General features: G+C 29.0%; 1 protein-coding gene across 2 annotated transcripts in view; it reads left to right on the top strand.

Annotated features, from left to right (window-relative positions):
• Window positions 1-25,078, top strand: part of LOC148238925 (uncharacterized) — a 122,255-nt gene that overhangs the window by 12,808 nt on the left and 84,369 nt on the right. The window contains exon 2 of one of the 2 annotated variants that reach the window (XM_088186265.1): window positions 18,022-18,101. The exons of the other annotated variant lie outside the window; for it this stretch is intronic. The gene's annotated coding sequence lies outside the window, so the exon portion shown is untranslated. The remainder of the gene's footprint in view (window positions 1-18,021; window positions 18,102-25,078) is intronic. 2 annotated transcript variants of the gene reach the window in all.

The following is a 25,078-nucleotide window of genomic DNA, read 5'->3' as shown; positions in this document are numbered from 1 at the left end:
TTAATTATCTAAGCTATTTTAATTATTTTTGCTCTATTTTAGAGAAAATATATCACTAATTAAATCAAATTGAACGGTAAAAATATTTTTTGGTAAAAAAATAATGTTTATAATTATGTAATTTTATTAAATTAATGTTTTGATATATATTCAAACATATCTTGTAGAAAGAAAAAATATAAAACATAATTATTTGCACAGTATAAAATAAAAAAAATATATAGAAATTCTTGTAACACAAAGTTAAAAAATATCGAATTTAATTATATCCCTATAGAAAAATCACATTATATATACGTACACACGTGTTTTATTATACACATAAAATCGTATCAGTAAAAGGAAGAGATAAACGCTTCTTCTTTTCCTGGCTTCTTCAGAAATCATCAGTATTTTTTTGTGAAACTATAATTTATTTTTATGATAATATCTTATTAGTATATGACGGACGAATATATTTGTAATTTTTTTCTCGGAACAAATTCTGTGAGTTTCGGTCATAGTAGATACAGCGGTAAACATTTACTACACCAATATTTTTTGAAGGTGTAAGAGCTTTTTTTGTTAAAAAAAAATGTTGTAAAAATATGATGACTATTCTTACCGATATTCTCATTGCGACGGCATCGACACGATTTTATTGCTTTTGCCGTAAATTTTTGACCTCTGAGAAGGGATAATTTTTTTGCGCTCTCCTATTTGTCAAAATTCGGTTTAGATATTCTTCATTCGATTTTTTCTTATTGTAAGTAGTAAAATTGCTGTAGAAATTTAATATAAATGCTAGATAACTGAGTATTTCCACTGTAACGGCATGATTTAATTGCTAAACAGGGACGTCCCTTTGAGTTTGGCTAGAAAAATGCATGTCAGTTGAATCTCAATGAAATGAAGATATTATTAAAATAACCATTGAGTAGCAACTTTTGCCCCCCCTCATTAGAAAAAGCTGAAATTACGCCTTTGTAGTTATAGTAAAGCTCATTGAGAGGTATTTTTACTGTGGTAGCTGGTGTTGCGTGAATCCGGCAACAATGAAAATCGCATGTACTTGATAACAGTTGCTAGCTCCTTTTCTTGTGTTTGTGTAACGTTAGTTTATTAAGTGAGGTTCATTCTCGTGTTATTTGTGCCGTTTACAAAATATTCTGTAAATTGCACCGAAAAAAACATCGCTGGTCCATTAAGAAATACAAAAATACAAAAGTTTTCATTACTCTTTTAACACGAACAAGATAATTGTTATTTTTAATCATTATAAGAATATAGGGTTCTTTTTTGCCGAAATCTGTAGTGTATAAGATAATTTAATTTTTGGGTTTTGAGAAAATATATTCTCTCAGAAAAAGTTTTAGCAGATCTTTTATGTTCTCTGTATGGACTATCAATATATTTTTTTAATTGTAAATATAACCTTCAGTTTATGATGTACCTGTACTAGCACGATAGAGCAGGGGTATGTAAGTTGATGACTCAAAGACCTAGGGCTCGAGACCCGCATGGAATCTAGTATTTTTCAGTATTTAATTTTTTTATACAATCTTTGGTGAAATTACCTATATTTCTTTATAACGATCACTTTTCCTACTGTGCGATGCACATACATATGTACATATAAGAGTTATATATACACTTCAGACGGTTTTTCACGCTTGGGGAAAAATCATCAGATAACAATCGCTTTTTTTCTTATATACTTAAAAAGCTCTATAAACTCTATAAACCCTTAAAAACAGTAACATATAAACATTAAACTTACTAGAATATATATAATAGCAAAGTGGTTGAAAAGATATTTTAGTTTCATATTTTTATCGGGTATAAAATATTATATTGTGAAAATGCATATGTTGTTGATTTATTTTACGTTGGAATTGCATACGTATATTACTATATTAATGGGGTTAGATATAGTTCATAAGATTAAGTTAATCTAGTCGGAAGTTATTGATCGTAATTTCGTAGTTATATTAATAGTGTATTAGTTAAACAAATATTATTTATTTTTTTAATGTCGTTAAATTGTTTATTTTGTAATCCATATTGTAACAAAATTAGCATACAAAACGAGATACACAAAAAACACCAACATTATGGTTTTAATATTTTGTAAAGAAATGTTTTAATAATGACTATATTTTTAATTAAAACTTAATGTTTATGTTTCAGAGGATCGTAAAATCTGACGAAAGGATTTTATGACGTGATTTAATTTTTTGTCACAAACTTTTGAAAGACTTTGAAAACAACTTTTCATAATAATCAATCATCAATAATAAACAGAACGTCTTGAATACTTTGACGACATTGAAAGTTCTTTAGTTTTCGAGCGAAGATTTAATTTGATCCGAGATATTCACTTTGAAGTTGTAAAAGTAAGACGACGTAGCACAAAATTATACCACAAATATAATTAAATAAATCTCATAATAAATTTTCTGATAATAATCATATTATTAATCAACTATATAATTCATGATTGAAACATGACCGTAACGTTATTATTATAACACGATAACGTCACTCAGATCAGTGAACATAATCGATAATCCTTTTCGATGATTGTGCGAATATAGCATCAATAGAGGCATATGATACAAATGGGTCAAATATGTTACATATTCAGAAAACACCGATGTGTGAAAGGATTGCGAATTTGCCGAAAATGTGATAAATGACATGGTTAAATGGTGATGGTGCTGTGAAAGCCCGAGTCTATGGCGTACTACATTGTGATATACATTATATGCACATAAGCGAAAAATGAATTATTAATCGTGACCCCATAACCCATAATCATCTTGGATGTTATAATAATACATTATAGTATATGAATCTATTATACTTTGATCATTAATAATAGTTCTGAAGTTCAATATATATATATATATATTAAAATTCATAACGAATATATTATGATAATAATGTTGAACATAAAATCCATTCATTATATATTATTTACATTTTTATTTTTTAAGTTAAGTACCCTACAGATAATATTTTTTTAATTAAAAGACGTAAGCTATGTGGTTGATTTTATGAGTTTTTAAAAGTTGTTCAAAGCGACTTTAATTACCTTTTCATTAAAGCTTATAAAAGCTTATGGCAGTTTCGTGTTTATTCATTATTGTCCATTGTGCTACACCATACTACAAATTAATTTTATCACGTAGATTTTTTGTAGTGGTTTAAAAGTATCGAAAATAAAACTTAAATGTTTTTTTGGCCAAAACGAAATGCGTCTCATTATAATACATATTTGTATTTTTTCAATTATACTTATACTTATATTTAATTTATTTTATTTCATTAAAAATACGTTTTATTTTGAATTATTCAATATTTTTTAATTACTGATTTTTATAAAATTCAAATTTGGCATTATATTAATTTATCTCGTAGTTTTTTGCTGTTTTGTGTAACGCACGCAGGACAAAACTGTGCCGACAACAGCGCGCGGACAATATCGCGAGCCGACATAAGTACGTTTGATAAAAAAAACGCTAAACAAAAATTAAAACACCTTTTTATAAAAAAAATATTTCGACGTTTAATTAAATCTAGAATTAAATATACTGCACTACAATCAATTTATTATACACAATATAAAGTAAAGTATTATTAACATGTTTTGTTAGAGTTTTTATCCTGCGCTTTTTTGACATACGCGCTTTTGTCGTTTAACGATTTTGTTAGCGCAGTTGTGTTCTGAGTGCATTTAAATGAGCGCTAAAAAAGTATGCGTGATATTAAAACAATGATTTTTTGTTTTAATTGATTTTATTATTTATGCGCAGTTTTAAAATATCTTTAATATTTTTTTTGTAAACTAAAATAATGCTTGATTTACATCTTTGATCCCGCGATAATTTATTATATTTACAATGTTTTAAGTAAATTTACTCTACATTTACTAATACGTTCTTTTATAAATTAATTGTGCTATCGTATTGTTATTGCTAAATCTCCGCTACGGGTCAGCGCTTTCAAACTCTCATTTGACTCACGCCTTCCAGATCCTCAATGACTTTATTAGACACATAGATGTCTTTAGCAATAGCTATATAGAGCTGATCCGATCTAGTAAAGATAGTGTACAGTAAAAAAAATCATATTAATATTGAAATGTATATGCGTTGTTTGCGGGCGCGTACGGTGAGATGCTTTCCTTTTCACTCGCTCGCGTGTTAAGTAATGAAAGTGAGTGAGAGATAAGGGCGTGCGGAACGTATGAAGCGCACGCCCTTATCTTTCACTCTCGTCACTTAACACGCGAGCGAGCGAAAGAGGAAGTATCTCACCCACGCGCCTACTTGTTTGTATTGTAGGGGATTCTACATATATCCATATATGTATATGTCATTTAAACAGAGATGCATTATCAATAAACACCAAAGAATTAGAGATAAAAAATGAACCATACCAGATTTAAAATAATAATAAATGGTATTCATTGTGTATAAAAACTTATATAACCGTTTGTCACCACTAAAAATAGCTTTGTTTCTTTGTTTAATCTTATTTATTCACGTAAAAGGATAGTGAAGTTACTACAATAGATTCATTTATGGATAAATACATCTCATTAGAGAAGCGGGGTTTTCCCATACTATTATAATATTTGTCATTATTTTGATTTTTATTGCTTCGCGTAAGGGAAGTTTTAGCAAATAAACCATAATTATTAATTATTTAAGTTTTGATTATCGAACAATAACGAATGTTCAATCTTCCCAAAATTTTAATATATAAAAATTAATTTTGGAAAAGTTCAGTTAAAATAATAATTGTAATTAATTCATTTAAATAAAATTGTATATTTGTTACCTACATATATTTTTATAGACAATTGTAGTACCGTATTTTCCCTTAAAAATGTTGTATATACGTTCGTGTTTTATTAAGCCTTAATCTGATTACTTCGTACAAAAAAGTTACAGTAGAGATTATGTTTGTTTAGATTTTTTTGTCACAAAAATTCAACAAATTGCTTACGTTACGTTAAATAAATAATAGCATAAATATACATTTATGTGTATTAAATTTGTTTTTGAGCCGTGGGACGCGTTCGCCTGTCTTGTACACTATGCGTAGAACATCCGCCAAAGAGTCGTTTTTCCTCTTTTGAAATAAAGAGGAAAAAAAGCGTGGCGGAAAAGTCGCAATAATGTAATTTATTCGCGCTTTATAGAAAAATAACGCGAGCCGTGCCGTAACTCCTGCTCTGAAAAAGTCGAAAATTCGATTTTATGGTCCACCAGCCGAAGCGAACGCGTGAGTAGAAATTATGTCCTTATTTAAAGAATTCCAAGGAGCTTGATTAAAAATTGTATCATTCAAAGAAATCAGACCGGTCGTTTAATTGTTAACTTTGGCAATATATTTCGAAACGCGGCTGTACAGCTTTGCAGAAGTTCGACAGAACAATGGTACATTGCTTTTAACGGTGTTTGGTACAGTGTTAATGGACAATGTGGATGCTCTGTAATTAATGATAAGGGTATCATTAATAGTGCTAGATTAGTGCCAATGTGTAAGATAAGCCTTTGATTCATTTATTGTAAATTTTTGATCTTGACAATTTTGATTGACAGTTTCGAATATATATTGTAGATTAAGTTGTCAAAAATTCTACATAAAAGACAATGACTTAAATTAATGCGTTTTTAATATTAATTTAATTTAGATTGCATAAAGTTGTTAGTGATCACTTAACTAAATAATGGCAACAGATTCAGAGTCTTAATTAGTATAAATTTATTTAAAAAAAAAAATGTTCAATATGCTTAATTTTTCTATTAAATGCAATACGGATAAAATACAATTATTATAATATATTTCCTTCTTTATTTCCATAAATCTCCCAAAAATTAAGCACTTGAGAAAAAAAAAGAAAAATGACATGTAGTAAGTCTCCCACTAGAGACTTTCTTTAAACAATTAACATAATTTTAATTTATTAAAGTAAATAATCGCCAAAAGCTTCAGATGTTTCTCTATCGTCCCTGAACCTTCTTCTATTATTAAGTCTGATTGGAGAAGAGAATTGTTGAGGGTTCTTATCTCTCAAAGCTTGAATTTAAAAGACCAATCTTACGTTCATTCGATATACTTTTGAGTATATTATATAAAGAAAATATAAAAAGTGAATCATCTGATACTGATTCTAGATATCGCATGTATTATTTGTACAAAAATGTATTAATGTGTGTTCTTAAACATATTTTTATAAACAATCTGCGTTTCGCTACCAGTTATTTAAATACTCGTTTAATAAATTATTTAAGTACATACAGATGCTTTGGATTATCTGCTTGTGACATAAAATTGACAAAGAGAAAAACGATTTGCAAACTGATTTGCAAAAGTAAACGGTCCTTGTGAATTATTATTTGTAATAACAATTTAGATGTTGGGAATATATACATTATTTGTATTTGAATATGTCAGTTAAGATAGTTGCCCAAATCACATTTGTGTTACATGCTTTTACAACAAAAAAGCTGCCAATCTTGAGAGCTAGATTGTACTGGGGTGACCTAGTTAAGCTAACAATTCAACTAGAATACTGTAAGCTTTTTCTATTATCTTTGTAAATTGGTAAAATTAATCATTGTTTATTTTTACTACTTTTACATTGATTAATGGAAGTATAGATCGTATTTGAAGCCATTCGTTGGAGTGCCGATTAATTTGGCTACACTGGAACTCAGCGGCACCCTGGCAACACTGATATAAAATAATTGGAAAGCATAAGATATTTTTATTTATTTAAATGTGAATATGTATGTATACAAACCTAATAAACTCGGTGCTTTAATTTTGTTAATGTCTCGTGAAATAATACAATAGCAGTTAAAAATATATGATTTAGGTTCGCTTGTATATAATTCACAAAAAAATATGTGGGACTATTATTAGAACAGAAAGTAGATAATAGTAGTAATTTTTAAAAAGCTTCAATTGAATAATCTATTTACAAACGTCAATGTTTAACATTGAATTCACTGTTTGTACAACTCACACGATGTCCAGTCGTAAATTTTACGATGCACTCCGATGCACACCAGTAAATATTTGAACACATTCGCCATAATAAGTCCATATGTTTGCAAAAAGCGAAAAACTAGAAATAATCGAATTAAAAGCATGCTTTTCGCTCAGAGTTATAAATTCCGTGTATATACAGAAATATATATATATATATTTTATTTTTATTGGCTCCTCATTAGTCAAATTAATCAGGGCCAAAATAAATTTTAGCAAATTTAGCTTATCGCGAGATAAAAATCAAAATCCCAGCTAGACGATGCATGAAATATAATAATTTCAGGCAATTCGAGCTGTAATAAAACGACTTTTATGCGATATTGTCTGTAAAGATGGAGAAAATATTTCGTAACGGCCGCGGATGACAGTCAGCCGGTAATAAACGAAATTTTACGACTTATTTACGATCATGATCTCGGCGATAATTGCCTGAAATATATATTTCAAGCCGTATCTGACCGCCGGACTATCAGAATCCAGCTCTTCTTGTTAGGCTTTTCAATTAACGGAACGTTACAGTACTTAATTATTTAAGTGCACATTAAAAATTGAACCACAAAATCTAGTTTTCAATAAGAGTAAATAGCATTATATTAGTACATCATAACACACGCGATATTGACCCATTTTAAAATGTAGTTAAAATTTTTAATATCTTTAATTATTTATTAAAAAAAATATGAAAAATATTATATCGGATATGTTATAATATATATGCATATCCTTGATATTCATTACACATATTTTATTATAAATATTGATTTATTTAGTAATACAAAAGATATTTGGCTAGTGAAGTAAAAAATTGTAAAAAAGGTTATGGATTTTTACAATTTTCCAGGCTTTAGTTATGTGTGTTTAAAATGACAGTGTTCATTTTTTAATTAAACAAATCAAAGTACATTTGAAAAGTTCATTTTGGTGCCAAAAGATAAATTGTTAAAGCATAATGTCTATGTGAATTTGAAGCTATGCAAATAATATATTTTTAGGTTGATAAACCATGTTAAAAATTACTACGTACCGAAAGTTTTAGAGACGTTGAAATAAAGATGTTCTAATGCAATCTTAAAATATATTTTTTCTTTATGGACGTTGTATCTTTACTTTGCAATATTATCTTAGCATTATATAATAAGTAAAAATATTATATATATAATTTTTGTCATTAGATAAGGGTATTTTAATAATAATATTGTAGTGGCATTGTAAACCACGACTAAAGCACTCCAATTCAGACTTCGGCGAATTAATTCAGCCTAACCTTTCAGACCGATATCAAAATTACTTTATTCCACCAAAGAGTAAATTTGATTATTTCTTTAAATAAAAGTAATTTTATTTAATGAACGAAAAAAGCATGGCAAAACACAAATAATTGCCCTTAGATGGGACTACTGTATTAAAATTTCATTGATTCTAGCCAATTGTGTCGTCGCTTTGAGTATAAATAATATATGAATTCCGCTCGTATACAATCGAACTAATTGCACTTACAGCAAATAAATTAAATTAGCGCAACGAATTAAACATGTATGATAAACCTTAGATATTGCTACATGTAAAATAAAAAAAAAAAAATGTTTATATATTTATAAAGAGTATTTAAAAAGTACAATTCTTTTTACGAGAAGAGTATTTAATAAGTCATTAAAAATAAGATTTTTTTTTATAAATATGTAATTCAATCTTTGATAGATTAGGACGTCAAAAGGGTCTGACTAGCATCTGAACCTTTTCTAGATTAGTTTAAGCTATATTACTTACGGTTTTTACCGCTAGTATATAAATTAAAGATTAGGTTTTTCTAGTTTACGCGATCACATGTCATTTTTTTATCGATTGCGAATAGCATATTTAAATTTGAGTTTTTCAATGTGATTTTTTAGCCATTTTTTCGTATATTGTTTAGTTACTTAATATATTAAATATTTGTAATTTAACAATAGATTTATTTAGAATATGTTAACGCGTCGGAACAAAGATTATTTTTGCTTTTTTAATTACAGATGAAATATTTATAATGCCGAAAAAATTGCGTATATATATATTCTAGTTAAAATGAAAGCTATTTTCGACATCGATTCTGACTATTCCAGCCAGATTTCTTGTAAAAATATTTTAGAAGTGGCATTGATGTGATCTTATGGTATAAAAAACACTGGTAGATTGTCCGAGGACAAAGCCTAGATACAGTGCATCATTAAGATCCGAAGTTACTCTTGACTAAAGCAATGTTTAAGCTTATTAACATAAACTTGCAACACAGTTATTCTATGCCGGATGAATATCAATTATTATCCAAAATTATATTTAAGGTAAATTCGACATGCCAAGCGTGATCTATTCACCCACCACTTAATAAGGTGATGGTGATTAAGCTCACGAGTTTAGTTGCCTCTTAATTTTAAGCACGAATTTTGAAGCTTTGTTATATTATAGATTATCTGAAACGTGCATATATTAGGTTGATCCTTAATAATCATAATACCTCATGTATGCGTATGTCTAAATAAATGAATGTATGAAACGAAAAAAAAATGGAACATATATAAATATGTATAATATATAGCGAAACAGACCGTGCGTTATTCATGAGACGCCAGCTTAAAATCGCCCCCACCGATAACATCAGTCCAAAATTTAAAACCATGTCGATTGTAAACGTTTCACTCTCCTACACGTGTATTACGTACACACTTACATATATTTATACAAAACATACACGTGTCCTCCTGACCGCCCCCTCCTCCCTTCGTAATGTGGGATTATGTTAGGACGAGGCAAACAAAAGTGGATGGTGAACACACCTGAACACCGAACCAGCCCTACGGTTATTGTTTCATATTGACCAATCGTTGTCAGGTAGCATTAAACTGTAACAGTATAATATAATCACAATACATTAAGGACTTAATATCGGGTCGCGGTGGAAACTCTACATTAACACAGTGCCGTATCTGAAATCACAATGGTCATCGAGTGTTAATGTGCTGTGGGTATTGGTGGTGCCCGTGGGGCTCTGTCTGTTTCGAACTTTGCTTATGTTCATTGTTAAGTGGCAATGTGAAATTATAATTTGATTGTGATATTTTAAGATTATAGGGCAATTAAGGAAAACAATTATAATGGAATTAGTGACTTTGTAGGGCAAAGAACTTAATTTAGACTTCCTTAATCTCTTATAATATATTTACAGTTTGGTCATAGAAAATTATTTTCAACTGTTATTATAATATGTAAATTATGATACCATATTAATTATCATATATTACTAAATTTTTAATATTTTTTTCTAGATGCATGTATATGATATTTTCTGTGAATGAACGTTTTTTTGTACCTAATATGTACGACCTAGATTATGATGTTCATCCGTAAGATCTAGGAAAACCTTGTCTGTGGTGATTGATCGGAATTATAATTATTAAATAATCAGAAATTCCCTTCTCACAGACACGATAGAAATTGAAAAACAATAGGGTCCCTATAGGATATGAACTCAACGACTACACCACTGTTCTATCGTGTTGGTTATTATTTACTGCGTGTAAAAACACGCAGTTGTTCTTACTGTAAATATTTTCTGTCATTGAAAAAATATTTCTTTATTGCGAAGCAGTCACGGATATAATAAATCACCGGATCCACAAGATTCCCGTTTCAATGCAATACTACACTGGAAAATGCCCATTAAACGAATGTCGTTTTTTAAAGACGTATACATATTTCGTTGTTCTAAGAAATGAGTACAGCTATTGGCTGAATGATCTCTGTATGAGTGTGATTAGTCAGCAAGCTTTGCAGTCCTGGATACGTAAGCCTGGACTCCGATGAGTGTGTAACATCCTGCCGCTAGCTTTTCCACCACCGCTCAGAGAATATACTATCGCTACCACACCAATCAGACTTCTTTAGCTACTTTTGAATTGTTATTTCTTTTTAGAAAAGTTAACAACTCTTTTGAATCAGAATCAAAATTTGCTAATAGTGACAAACCGTTTTCCTCACTTAAAATCCTTTGTTTATTATTGATTTCACTATATTTTTTAAATTAACTATTTTTTGGGTTCTACGACAAAGTTTCTGCCTTAATGCATGTATTATTTTTTCTCGTTTTTTTAAAAATAACTTTACAAGTTTTATTTTCGTGAATAATTTAATTTTCTTAGAGAATTGTAAGCATCAGTATTTGAAATTGACGTTGACGAGAGTGAAGATGATAATGGTTTTAATGAGTTTTGACTGGGTTTAATTTTACTCTTTTATTAAAAAAAAACAATCTGGGTTAAAACGGTCCGAACAGATGACGCTTTTTACAGATGCCTTACATGAAGGACGTAACATATTTTCTGCGATTTTGTTTCTAAAGGAAATATGTGACAAAAATATTTACTACTAAAATATTATTTTCGTCATTTATATATAACTTGATATTAAATATAAATGCGAAGTATGGAATGCGCAGTCCTAGTTGGCATGTGTAGAACACAAATAATTGCAGAATGTAAACTGTGAAATGATAAATTACATGTTCTTTGCTGTTTTGCATTATTTTTACACGAATATACAAAAAGTTAGTTGACCGCGTAGGCGCGCATATGGTTGACTGACCGAGAGACTAGCTTATTAGATTTTTCTTTGCACGATTTTATAGTAAGCGCCGCCGCCTCTATTTATTTCTTTACTCATTGTCCGATTAGATTCCGTTAAAGCATTAAAAATTCAAACCGATATTTTATACAAATAATATACTACTTGACGCAGTACTATGGTGAGAACAATTTCTGTGGCTTAAAAATAATTTAAATAAAAATGTGTGAATCATAAGATTCTACATATGTATACTCATATGCTGCCTTTTCAAAACTATTAGATGATTGAAACAGTAACAATCGAATCAATAAAAAAAGAAGCTCGACTAGAATAAATAATAAAACTACAATACAAACATATGGTATAGATTTTATCAAATATTTGCATAAGGAAACTTATATTATAATAAAAAAAATATTTGAGTCGAAAACATCTGTTGTTTACTGTGAGCAAATTGCTTTAGTAAACTTTACAAACGTAATAAACTACGCAAATAAGAATATTCAATTTTATGTCAATTTCTTTCATGATGATATATGAAAATATTTTGTATATATTTTAAGTTTATTGTGATAGAAATAATATTTAATTTACATTCACTTCACGAGTTATAACAACAATTCGCTGAAAGACTTGTAAGGGCTCAACCCTTCTATTATGTTTGGGCTGCACCTTTTTCTGGTGGTTGCGCCTTTATTTTTCAAGCGCTTTACCCCAATCAGTCAATTTATAAATATAGATAACGTTCTTACAAGAAAAAAAAAACAAGTAAAAATCATTATAAACCATACTATATTTTGATTGAACTTATAGATATATTTCTAAGAATGGTTCGAATTTTCAACAATTTTTCATTGCTAGTTGAACATATATATTTAAAATAGCATCGGAGCTTTCAATGTAATTTTCTCATGCAGACATTCACATCCCCGTAAATAACCAGCTTATAGACATTTATTCCTGTTTACGAGTAAACACATTACACATATATTACCATATACTTCATGTCAAAATCAAAATCAAAAACACATAAATTTTCCGATCGTGATATATTAATACATTAAAACGTTGAACGTTAATGCGTTTGACGTTTTAAATTGACGATGCGCACGTTCAAAGTCATATTTAGTCCCATTCACAGTGTTGACATTAAGTCATATTGAGCACAATTTTTCAAAGTTATGTTAAACAACACAGGAATTTTATTTCTTGTATGAAAAATATTCGATTCGTAATTTTCATATTAATTTAATATACGGTTGTGTTTAGTGTTTATGTTACAGCCATGTTTTGGTACAATTATTTGGTCATTATACTATTATATAGGTTAAAACGTTCAAACGTACCCTTTGTCGAACGGTTCGGGTGGAAACCGGATTGATATTATTCAATTTGTCTTCAAAGAGTGAAAGTTTATATGTAGCGTTTAGAAAACCCGTATATGCGGTATTTAAAATAAAATATCTTATATATGTAAGCATCTATTTTAGCAAAAATGTGACATTGGTTGTTCTTATATCAAGCCACAGGTTTTGTTATACGTGTTAAAAAATATAGCTCGAAAATTTGGGAAACGCTGATTTATATTATTAACCCGTTATCCACGTATTCAATCCGCATAATATACCGTTTAACTTTAACCGAGTGCGTAGGTAAGCGCTTTGCGTACAAAGGATCTCACCGTTATAAATATGCGCGCGTATAGACGAGCGATACCCTCACGTACGACGAAATGTGTGATAATTCATTTTCGGCTATCAGATTCTATTGGTATGACATACCCTCGCATAATTCACCGCGCGCAATTTCCATCTTTTGCGAACGCTTTGGGCTACAGTATCTGGTTTTAAATGTAGATTGCTGGCGAAAATTTAGCGTAAAGAAAGTTGCTCGCAGATATGACTTAATGGGCCTAGCGGGGACCGGGTAATGCGAATCGACCGGCTCCTTGTTGTACCGCTTTTAATTATTAACATTTTAATTTATGATTGATGGCATTAGACGTGAAAGCGAGACGAGCTTCTTACGCAAGCATCGAACGTATTAAGTAAAATAATCAGATTTAGCGAGATTAGCTGATGCATTAATTAAATGTATTTCCATCTTAGTGAGGATTACAACGATTAGTCAATGTGTTAAACATGTAGAATATAATAATATTTACATTTATAATAATAAGAAAATATTTTAATGCCGGCTTCGCATATAAAAATATAGCATAATAAATGTGGTTTTTTATTGAAACAAAAAATCACTTTAAAATGTTTATTTTATCGAATCAAAATTTTATTTTATTCTAAAGATATAACATTCTCACGCCTCTCAAGCATTTTTTTAATTCTATTAGAATAAAATGTTGGAAACTTTGAAATATTTCGACAGTCCTATTTTCACATCGTCTGCATTTTTAATACTTTTTCGGTCTAAGAAGTGTTGCATCGATCAAAATAAAAGGTAATCGGATAAAGAAAGGTCTTGAGAATAAGGTGGATAAGATAAAACCTTCTAGCCATGTTCCTTGATTTTATCGAGAGTCAATTTAGTCACATAGGGACGTGCATTGTCATGTTGTAGAATTATTCAAGTCCTGTCAACAATTGTAGGCCTTTTTTGCTTCCTCAAACGATCCAGGTGACTACAATAAAGCTTTCTGTTTTTGCTTGGTCAGGCTTAAGAATTTTGTAATGCACACATCCTTTGAAATCCCACCATACAAAAAAGTCCGGGTTTTGGAGTAGGTTTTGTTACTTGACCTCTAGATAACCGCTGTCACTACGAAGATTGTAGTCGTATAATAATCATTTCTCATCTCCGATCATCAAATGATCGAGAAAAGGCGACCACCTACAAGATCCAGAAGTACTTGGGATATGCGGATAAACGCCGACTTTTTAAGCGCTAAATTCGCGTGGATCCTTTACACATTGTCTCCAAACCTTCGCAATATTTTTAATGTGTATATGCACTGTTGAATCGGACTGGTTTAATTTTTAAACCAGCTAATGAATAGTTTGTTTCATTTCTGGACATCATCGTATATCTTTGCTGTTCTTCTACATCCTGAACTATTCTTAATATCGTAATTTTCAGTTAGATTTTTTTTAAACTGTTTTTGACAATTGTAGGGACAACACAGAGCATTTGTGATCAAAAACAATCATTCATCAATAAGGATAAATTAGACAAAGCCCTCAAGAACTAAAGTGATCCCTATAAATAACACGTAAGGATAAATATTTCTTTGCTACGAAACGGTCACGGGAAGCAATATATCACCGGAAGACAAATAGCACCGTTAGACCATAACATTCACGTTATGTAATTCGACCTCGGAGATATCCATCAAGCAAATGTCACTTTCTAAAGGCGTATACATATTTCGTTGTTCTAAGAAGCGAGTGCAACGATTGGCTGGATGATCGCTGCAGGATTGTTATTAGTCAGCAAGCTTTGCAGGCTTGAATACAATAGGCTGGTCACCAGGCAGTTACCTGGCAGAGTCTTCTTTTTTTTTTTTCCGGAGGTAGGAAATCTTGCATAGACATCCCCCGGCAACGCCAAAGGATAGTGTCAGATTCTTACTGACTAAAACCTACCCCCCTCTTCTCACTATGGACGTCCCGGAAACCGCACTCAAAGGCTTCTGCAGACACTCAAAGAGACTAGCAGATTCACCCCGCCTGCGCCTGGCAGACGCGAAGATGATCATCGCACCAAGAACTGCCTCTAACACGGAGGATCTTCCATGGACATTATATATATATGCGGACTTTAAATATATAGTTTATATATCCTTAAGAAATATTGGACTATTTGGGAAGTTGTGCCTGTTTAAAAAAATATTGTGTATCTATGAATCAATTCAAATTATTTTTTTAAATTAACTATATCGTCCTTTATTAAACCAGATGTAACATGTTATTTTATTATACTCATTAGCTACACTCAGTGTTGTAGTTTGTCATGTGAAATTTAAAATGATTTATTGTTACATACATACATAAAATAAATATTTATATAATTATATACAATAAAATTTCTAAAGCCAAAGCGCTGATATAAATTGAAAAGGCGAACGGCGCAATCATTAAAATTTATAAGAATTTTTTCAACACGCAAAAAAAAAGAAAACTCTATTCGAAATAAAAACACATTTTCGTTAATTTATGCTCGCGCTTACAAAAGCCCGCGCGTCTTTTCAACTTTGTATAACATCAGATGAAATTCCAGTCTTAAGAGACGCACCACGGATAATGAGATATTGTTGTGGATGTTCGCCATTCACCACAAGATGGCAAAGGGGTGGCTTGCGTATGAATTATTTATTTCGTCCCGGATACATTTCCATACCTAGGGCCGCATTCTTTTTACTTACGGGATTTTTTTTCACCCCCGACTGTCTTACATTGTGGCGTGGTTCGTGACAAATATCATTTTGCATACGCGAGTGTTGTTCAACACGTATTGTGCCACTGATGCCTTTCGATGTATTGTATGGTATTATAAAAAAATGGGCAAAAATAAACGTATATCATGCCAGATAAATTATTTATATGGGACATATTGTGCGTGATTGTATTACAGTTTATTTTAATCCTAAATTACATGTATGTATATATGTAAAATTTAAAATTTAAATTAAATTACAATTTAGTAAGTAAAAAAATGTTAATTCTTACTTTCTCCTTGTTTACTAAAATTTTAAGATATATTATTATTCATAGCCTGTTACCACCGTGTGGCATGATTCTTAAAGATTTTCCTACTATTCTATCAAAAGATCTGAGCCCCTCTTACAATGTTTAGTATGTCAATCTTTATTTAGTTATTTAAATGCGATCTTTCTCTTGGTCTTACACAACACTTTCTTTGTTGCGAAAAGTATAAAACTAAATAAATGTATATATTTTTAACTACAATCATATTTATTTTATATTATTAATCGTTAAATTAAAATTCCAATAAAATTTTACATGTTTGTCACATAAATAAAAAAAATTAATTATGTTACAAACAAACTAATTTTAGCTGTTACTTTTCTTTATAAAAGTTTATCGTCAATTTTTTTATAAAATTGCTATAGCTCATATAATACATTTTACAAAGTTTTTTTAGCACATTTAGTTCACTAATGATTTTTATTCAAATATAAATTTGTAGTGTTTTAGCAATAAATAATAAAATTGCCATGAATAAGCAAAAACAATATATAATTAAAACGGATAACTATTTTAAGTAATATAATTTTATATTTGTATAAGTTATATTATATAAATCAATATTTTTAGTAAAAAAAACAATTTTATTAATAATAATATTCTCTATTCACATAAATTTTGGCAACAATTAAACAATAAATAAATCTCTTGTATTTAAAAAATACTAGATTTTAGAAACTGTCAATCTTCGATTTTCGAAGTCGTCAGAAGTTTTTATAATATTACTATAGTTATTGAAGTTCGTATATTAAGGAAATAAGTCCAAATGTTTAAAAAGGTAATACTTAATTAAAAAAGGTTGAAGGAATATAGGGGGTAAGGCAAAATGTTCAATCCTTAATCATTTAATTTTGCAACAGTGATCAATGAGTATGAGATTTTGCATTATCAGCTCCAAGTTACTTCATTTTCTAGGAAGGGTGTTTATTTTGATCAAAACAAAAATAGTTGCATTTAATTTGTTGCGCATCATTTGAGACGGGTTGTCAGTGGATTGCTCTGGATTTCGGACGTCAAACTGGATGCGAAGAGAGAAGCGGCGGCTTATGCAATCTTCGCTAGTTTGAAGTTGAATCGGCCTCCTTTCGGTTGCAGTCCAGTTGGTAGACTCTTGAAGATCTGATGCATTGGATTCTGAAGTGGATGTTCAATTATGGATACCAGTAAAAGTTGCAAGTGTTTAAGCATTTATATTTGTATTTGATGGATATATTTATATTCAAAAGATATTTTATCCTTTATGATTAATGGCGCATACTTTGGAATTTAATCCTTTAAGACGATTCCCACGGTGTTTCATTTTAACGAGGACACCCATTTGATTAAAAGATTAAAAGTTTAACTGACTTTTTTTAAATATTATTATATGATAATCCTTGATATTGTGGATAGAGGAGTGGTACAGTAGTTAAAGAACTATATACAAGTCTGTTTACCAATGTTAGATGTTTATGGTTAATTTTCTAAGCATGGTCTTAATTTCCATACAATATGCTGCTGTAAGAGTTTTACCTGATTAATAAAACGATCATCATACTATCACAATATTTGCACCACGAGTACAAAATCTGTATCGCATTTTCTGGAAAACCATTGTTCTGTCTAACCATTGTTCTGTTCTTTTTAGTTATCTTAAAGAATCCATTTCTCATTGCAGGTAACGAGCATCTTCAAGTTCTTTCAAGAATGGTTTCATATTGCTACGTAGCTGTTTCTGCCTTTCGGCCTGTTCGTGCGGTACCTATTTGTTTATTTTTTTTACATTTATTATGATATTCAGATATTATGACACGGTTACAAAAATAGCTTTTAAGTATGCTGTGAGTGTTCGAACAGTTGTTTGTGTTTCTTAAATATTTTTCATAGCCAGTAAATTTTTTTTATAGTTTTTTGATCTATTTGACATTTCTTGTGACATGCGCCGCATTGTTTCTGTTTGAACTAGTACAAAAAAAGTATACATAAATTTTGTCGACATCATAATGCATTGGAACGCAAAAATAGCGAAACACATTAAACTGGTAATAAGAAAAAAAAACAAGAACTTAATACCCCTCTCGAAATAAATAAATTATAAAATTATTTATTACAACCATCTTATTTTAATCACAGTCTGCTTTCGACTGAGTAAAATTCGTCAAATTAATATATAATGTAAATCAGATTAATACATTTTCGTGTTATTTAAAAAAATAATGTTTATCCCCAGAAAAATTATAATTCCAGAAACCCGTAACACTTAACAGTAAAAAAAGTAACTAAAACCAACAATTTTGATTTTTTTTGTGCTAATTTTACCAATTTTTTAACTACTAAAAAGTAAAGGTACAATTAAAATTAAATTAAGATAAATTCAAATTGACTTATGCATTATAATCTATAAAAAAATAATTTTATAGGTATTGTATGATATAAAAAAATGTTGAATTTTGTAATTTTTATACAAAATAATATCAATATCTAAAAGGATGGTCCTAATAAAATACAAACCAATAAGATGTTTTTATGTATATTCAATATAAAATATATAAAAATTATATATAACATAAATAACTAATGGTTTATATTTTTTATTAAAATAGCAATAAAAAATGACCGCTTAAAAACTGTTTTGGTTAATTTAAAATCAAATATTTCAAATATTGTGAAAATTTAAAACAAATCTCTGTTTTAACTAAATTAACTAAATAAATTTTATTGTGTGTAAATCACGTGAGCATTTCTTTTACGTAACAATTTGACACATTTTTTAAAACTTTTATATGGCATACACGATAATTACTTTCCTACATATTTAACTATGTATAGTTCCTAATTAAACAAAACATAAAAGCCTTGAAAAAAATATGCTGACTTCAGATATAATCTGTTTTGTGAAAGAAAAACTGTGTAATCGACATTTACAGCTTAAAGATATAATCTATAGAAATAAATAGTTTATCGAAAATATATGAGCATTTTAATATATGGTATATATAATATAGTATAAATATAAATAAAGCCAGCAAAAAACAGGATTCAAATTTATTTCTTTAATGAAAAAAAATAGCAATTGAATTTGTGTCCCAAAAAAAAAATTAGATTTACGAGGAAAATATTTGTTAATGGTTTATATTTAAAGCTGGCTGTTTGTAATAGTTTTATCGTGAAATTTTCATTATATTTTTTTAGAAAACATGTTTTTATACAGTAAAGCCACTTATGAACCACCCGTTTAAGTCCACAATTTATATTATTTTTCATATATAATATATTACGATAGATTGTTCAGTTTTTATATGACATGTTATAAATTGCTTCGTCGCGTAATAATTTCGAGCGGAAAATACACGTAATTGCTTTAGGGAAAAATTCAGGATATAAAATTTTATATGAAAGTGGTAAAGAGTCCTTATGATTTTCGAAGCGGAATTGAAATATGACAGAACAAATCAGGTTATTTGAGCGTTTTATATAAAAATGAAACTTATATGATTCAGTTAAATAATAGTCTATTTTATAGTCAATCTTAATAAAAATACGTCAGGGAATTTCGTGCGTTTTATATTATTAATGAATATATATCGAAGTAATAAAGCGACTATTGATTAATAAAACTAATATTCGGTTAAGCTGATATGTATATTCATATACCATTTACTCTTAACATACTAATAAATTAGGGTAAACATACGCAGCGTGATATTTTAATTAGCTAACGTTGTATCCCAAACATTATTATCGCCATAATAACTTAATATGTTCAACATTTATAATGTATTGATAATATATTACGCAAAGGTCAATTTTTTTATTCGGTGTTCTTAAAATATTTTTAATCATACAACATTAACTTGATAAATAAAAAATATAGAAAATTGAATAAATATATAATTCCATTATATTTATTTTTCCATTTAATTCATGAAAAACATTTTTATGGTCGTATAATAAATAATTGGCGAACCGCGTTTCCGACCTTTGCAATAAATGATCAACAAATTATTATATTTTATATAGGCCCAACACGCGTAAACATTCAAGCGTACAATATAAAGTTAAAAATTGAAATATATGTTCAAATTCACATATGGGTATATGTTTGTACATATATTGAGGCACGCATGTGAGGAGGCCGAATTTTCCCACAACTCTCTAGAATTACTGCCAATTTTCTTCGCTCCGGGAAAAGTGAGTGAAATACAACAATAAGGCAATGCAAAGTAGAAAATATGCGATTGTAAGTGAAAGCAGGGTGGTTTGTAAAGTTTGTTTAGACGTTGACTATTAATAAATGATTATTTTAAATAACAATGTGTACTTTTTTAAGTCAATAAGTTTGCTTATTATATATTATAATACTGAATACTATGGTGTAAGAACTCGATAAAACACTTTTTTGGAATATTGATTAATTGCATTACACAATGCATTACAGTGGGGTAAACACAATCAACGACTACTAAGTAACTACTATCAACCAAGTCTGTAAATTTATGATATATACAATTATTACTGCTTATATTCAATATATAAAATGCATAACCTAGATCGATTTCATTTAATTATCTTATCACGAAATTCACCTGTGAGATAAAAAAATCAAATATATGATTATCATAATTTATGATTATAAAATAAATTTGTGTGTTTGTAGAAAAAATAATTTAAATTTTATTTTACAAAAATATGCGGCGACCGTTTGCATCAACAAAGGTGATAACTACTATTCTAGGAACCTATTTTTCAAGAAATAGCCAAAGTATAATTTGCCTATATAAATTAAATATAATAAAATTTGTCTATAATTTGGCTTCCGAGAAACAAGGGAAGGGATTTTTAGCAGATGCCAGTGATACTAAAATATTTTTGTCCCTCACCTCGGACAATTTATAATTTTACATTTATATCATATAGTCTAATAAGCGCTTATAGTGATACTAGTAAATCTTAGCGAAAATGCATCATAAAAACACATGTATGTGTTATAAAGCATTTTTTTTATTTTAATACATTTTCATATTAAAATCTTTATCAGGGCTATGATTTATTTTCATTTTTTGAATAAGTAGAAAACATAAAAATTGCGTTATCAAAATGGCTTTTAATACTTTATATTACAAACCAGAAAAGATTTTGCAACTGACAAATGTTTGACTTTCATAAAAATATAATAAAAAGAATAAAACAAACTCTTCACTGATGGTGGCGAATATAATTTTAACCACTTACCGTTTAGATACAAATTAAAGTTACCTATACAGATCTTACTAGAGAAACCGTCTAAGAAGTTTAATGATCTACACTCCGGTGTTTACTGCTGTGACACTTGTAAGTCCTTGGAGAAAGTAGGAGAACCAAATGTTCGGTTTCGAATCCATACAAGAGTCGCTCGCCGTTAGCGCTGGCACTCGTTTTAAAAACTTTTCTACAGTACATGTAAAACTTTCGAGTCAAGTTTATACATAAAAATATTATATAAATATATGTAGTTTAAAGTTTGTTATGAAAAATTGAATTTATCTTTAAATTTAATATTTATATATGTATATATTTATATTAAATTATTTAAAATATTAGGATCACAAAGAGGTTTCGATTTAATCAAAAACAGTGAAATTAATATACAATATATGTATATATTTAACTGTTGTATACTAAGGTTTTGAGTTAAGCTAATAACCTAGGTAAGGTTATGTAATAATAATCTCTTTTTAAAATTGAACAGATAATCAAAAAAACTAATCACAGCAGTAGATAAAGTAGTATTTATTTTGTTATAAAACATTATTTTTTGTGGCGACTACTAACTTGAAATTATAATAAAAATAAAAAGCAAATAACTCAGTTATTATTTAATTCAATAGCTTGACAATCAACATTAAAAATTATTAAATATTTTTTTTATTATTTTGTTAAAGTAAATGTATATAATAATTTTATATTCAGGGTACAAGAGTGCAAGTATGTGTTTGTATTTGAGATTTTTATTTATATTCGAATTTATTTTAAGGGTAGCAATCAACATATTTAATTAAAATATTTTACAGTATTTTGTAGTGAGATTAAATAATACAAAACAAAACGACACTATTATATAATTATACTTTTTGCACCTGATAAAACACTACAATTGTTTAATTATAGTTTGTGATAAGTACAGCAATATGTGAAATAATTAACTTAGAAAGTTATAATTTACTCTTGTAGATATATTATTCATTTAAATTTGTTTTTATTAAAGCTTGTTGAGAAATAAGAATTTTATCTTAATTATGCAAATTTACATTATAATTTTAATAATAATTAATATCTGGGATATAAACTAGCAAATTCGTATTATTGTTTATAATTAAAATATAACTATGAATAACGCATATTTAAACATATTTATTTATTTACTGTCAATCTTAAAAATTACAAGTTTTAGAACAATGTGCTTCAATATATTAAACACAATCAACAAAAACTAAGTAAGAAGTAGTACACAAAACTGAAAGCAATTTAAAAAAGTTTATAAATCAGTGACATCAATTTTATTAATTATTAATTATTACAGCTTAAATTTATAAAAAATACTGTGTATGACGTAGCTCAATTTTATTTTGTAATTTATTACGATTATCATCCGTAAAATTAAGAAAATATAGAAAAATCTTATTTGGATGATCAATCGCATTCTAAATACGATCTGCTAGAAACGATAAAAATTAAAAAGCACTGACATATATATCTATAATTCAAGCTCAGGTATTGACTTATACCATTGGTCTATCGTGCTGGTCAGATATAATTTAAAATTCCTTATTTGTATTTTACTTTAAAATATTTTTTACTGCTGAGAATAACAGGCGTTGACAGCGTTAAAAACAATGTTTTATTAATTTCTAGATATTTACTACAATATTTTTTACAATAAATATCTATGTAAATATACGTTCTGTAATTACAAACCGTATAAGAAATCAAAGAATTTTGTTACGTCGTATGATCTTAAGGTTAATTCAATGTCGTATATAAACAAAGCATTAATATGCTACAATAGTTAACTACCTCAATTATCCATATTAGTGTTTCTTGTCGTTTATTCTGAGGTCAAAATAAAATAAATAACAAGACAGCAGAGAGTGGGACTTTTGCTTTATAGTTATATAATATTGACATCCAAAGCTATGATTTAATATTTTAGAAAATAGCTTAACGGTAGGATTGACGAGTCACCTTAATATTTCGTACGCTACACACGGTAGTATGTGGGCTATAATTTTTATTGGCACTCGGTTCGATTCACACGATGATAATTGGCGTAAAAAACCCGCCTAGCTGACGTCATATATAGGCATGTGTTCGGTCTATTTTGGTACAAAAGGCTTTTACGGGCAAATATCACGCCAATAATTTCACAGACGCCGCGAACCGTGAGCCCTTTGAAGGTTTCGACGGTTAAATCTTTGACACTCGCCGAATATCGATGTCGTACAAATCGCGTAAATACGTATATAGTAATGACAATAGATGTTAGTCGTACGCATACATGTGAAAATCCTAGATGTAAGTTATATGTACATACGCGGGTTGTTCAAACAGTTCCTGAACTTTTTAAAACGTGAGCCAACCCAGTTTTTTCCCCAATACATTTGCTTGAATGGTTAAGATATTAATAAATTTAAGGCCTTTAGATTTACCAAGAATCAGAGTTTTTCGTTAGGCAAACATAGAGAGCTTATTTATAAATATTTCTGGAAAAGTGCAAAACCGTAGGACCATACTTAAAAAATATGGATCCGTTCCGTATCTCCATTGAACAGGTATCAAACCCAAAATATCCGAATGGCACAATTCATAGAAACCATGTTGACAGATTCGAATTCACTGTAACGCATTATATACGTCTGATAAGTTATGCATTGGAAATGAATGAATCATTGACACTAGTCCAAGGATAGAGGACTGGAAGTTACTGCTCCCTATTTTTCATGTTATATAAGCTAGAATACTCGTGCACAGGTATTTTTTTAGCACATCTGTTCAAGTCAGAATTTAATTACAAAACTACCACATCGCTTTAGACTTCAAGAGTTCAGTAGAACTTGCATCAAGCAGAGCCAAGCCGAATCTCTTTAACTCGATCTTCGGTACGACTTGGAGGTTGCGATAACGCAACGACGTGAAGGGTTTCTTTAAAATCAGACTGATCAGCATGCATAAAGTCTTAAAGTAATATTTATATAAATGGTAAAAATAAAAAAATACAGACTATGTAAACTTATCTCTCATGGCAAATTAAGTGTAAGAAGAAGTACAGATTGACGTCGCATCTCTCATATTGCTCCATAGTTTGTCGATTTTCTACTCTGTGTATCGTATCGCTTTGTATGAACGGTGTTTAAAATAATACAAATAAACAAAGGAAATATATTTAATTATAATAATAAAAATATTGTCCCCGGTAATGAATTCTTTTGTTTTCGATTAGAGGCTCCAACGGTCGACCAATGAAAAATAAGCATTTAAATATAAAACAAGAGAACACATAGTAACGTAAAAACAGTTGTCAATAATTTTCCATCGCGACGACAGTTTTCATTATTTATTCCTGTGCATTGTTCGATTTGACTAAATATAAATATTCGGATTATAAATTAACTAAGTGCGTTTTAACTATGAAAATGAAAAATACACATAGTGCGTGTAATGATTAAAAGAATACAGTGATTAAGCCACATACACAGTTA

Source organism: Plectrocnemia conspersa, unplaced genomic scaffold (assembly GCF_051122295.1).
Source record: "Plectrocnemia conspersa isolate PC_06_02 unplaced genomic scaffold, ASM5112229v1 ptg000001l, whole genome shotgun sequence".
Taxonomy (NCBI): domain Eukaryota; kingdom Metazoa; phylum Arthropoda; class Insecta; order Trichoptera; family Polycentropodidae; genus Plectrocnemia; species Plectrocnemia conspersa.
This window is presented reverse-complemented; position numbering and strand designations above follow the sequence as displayed.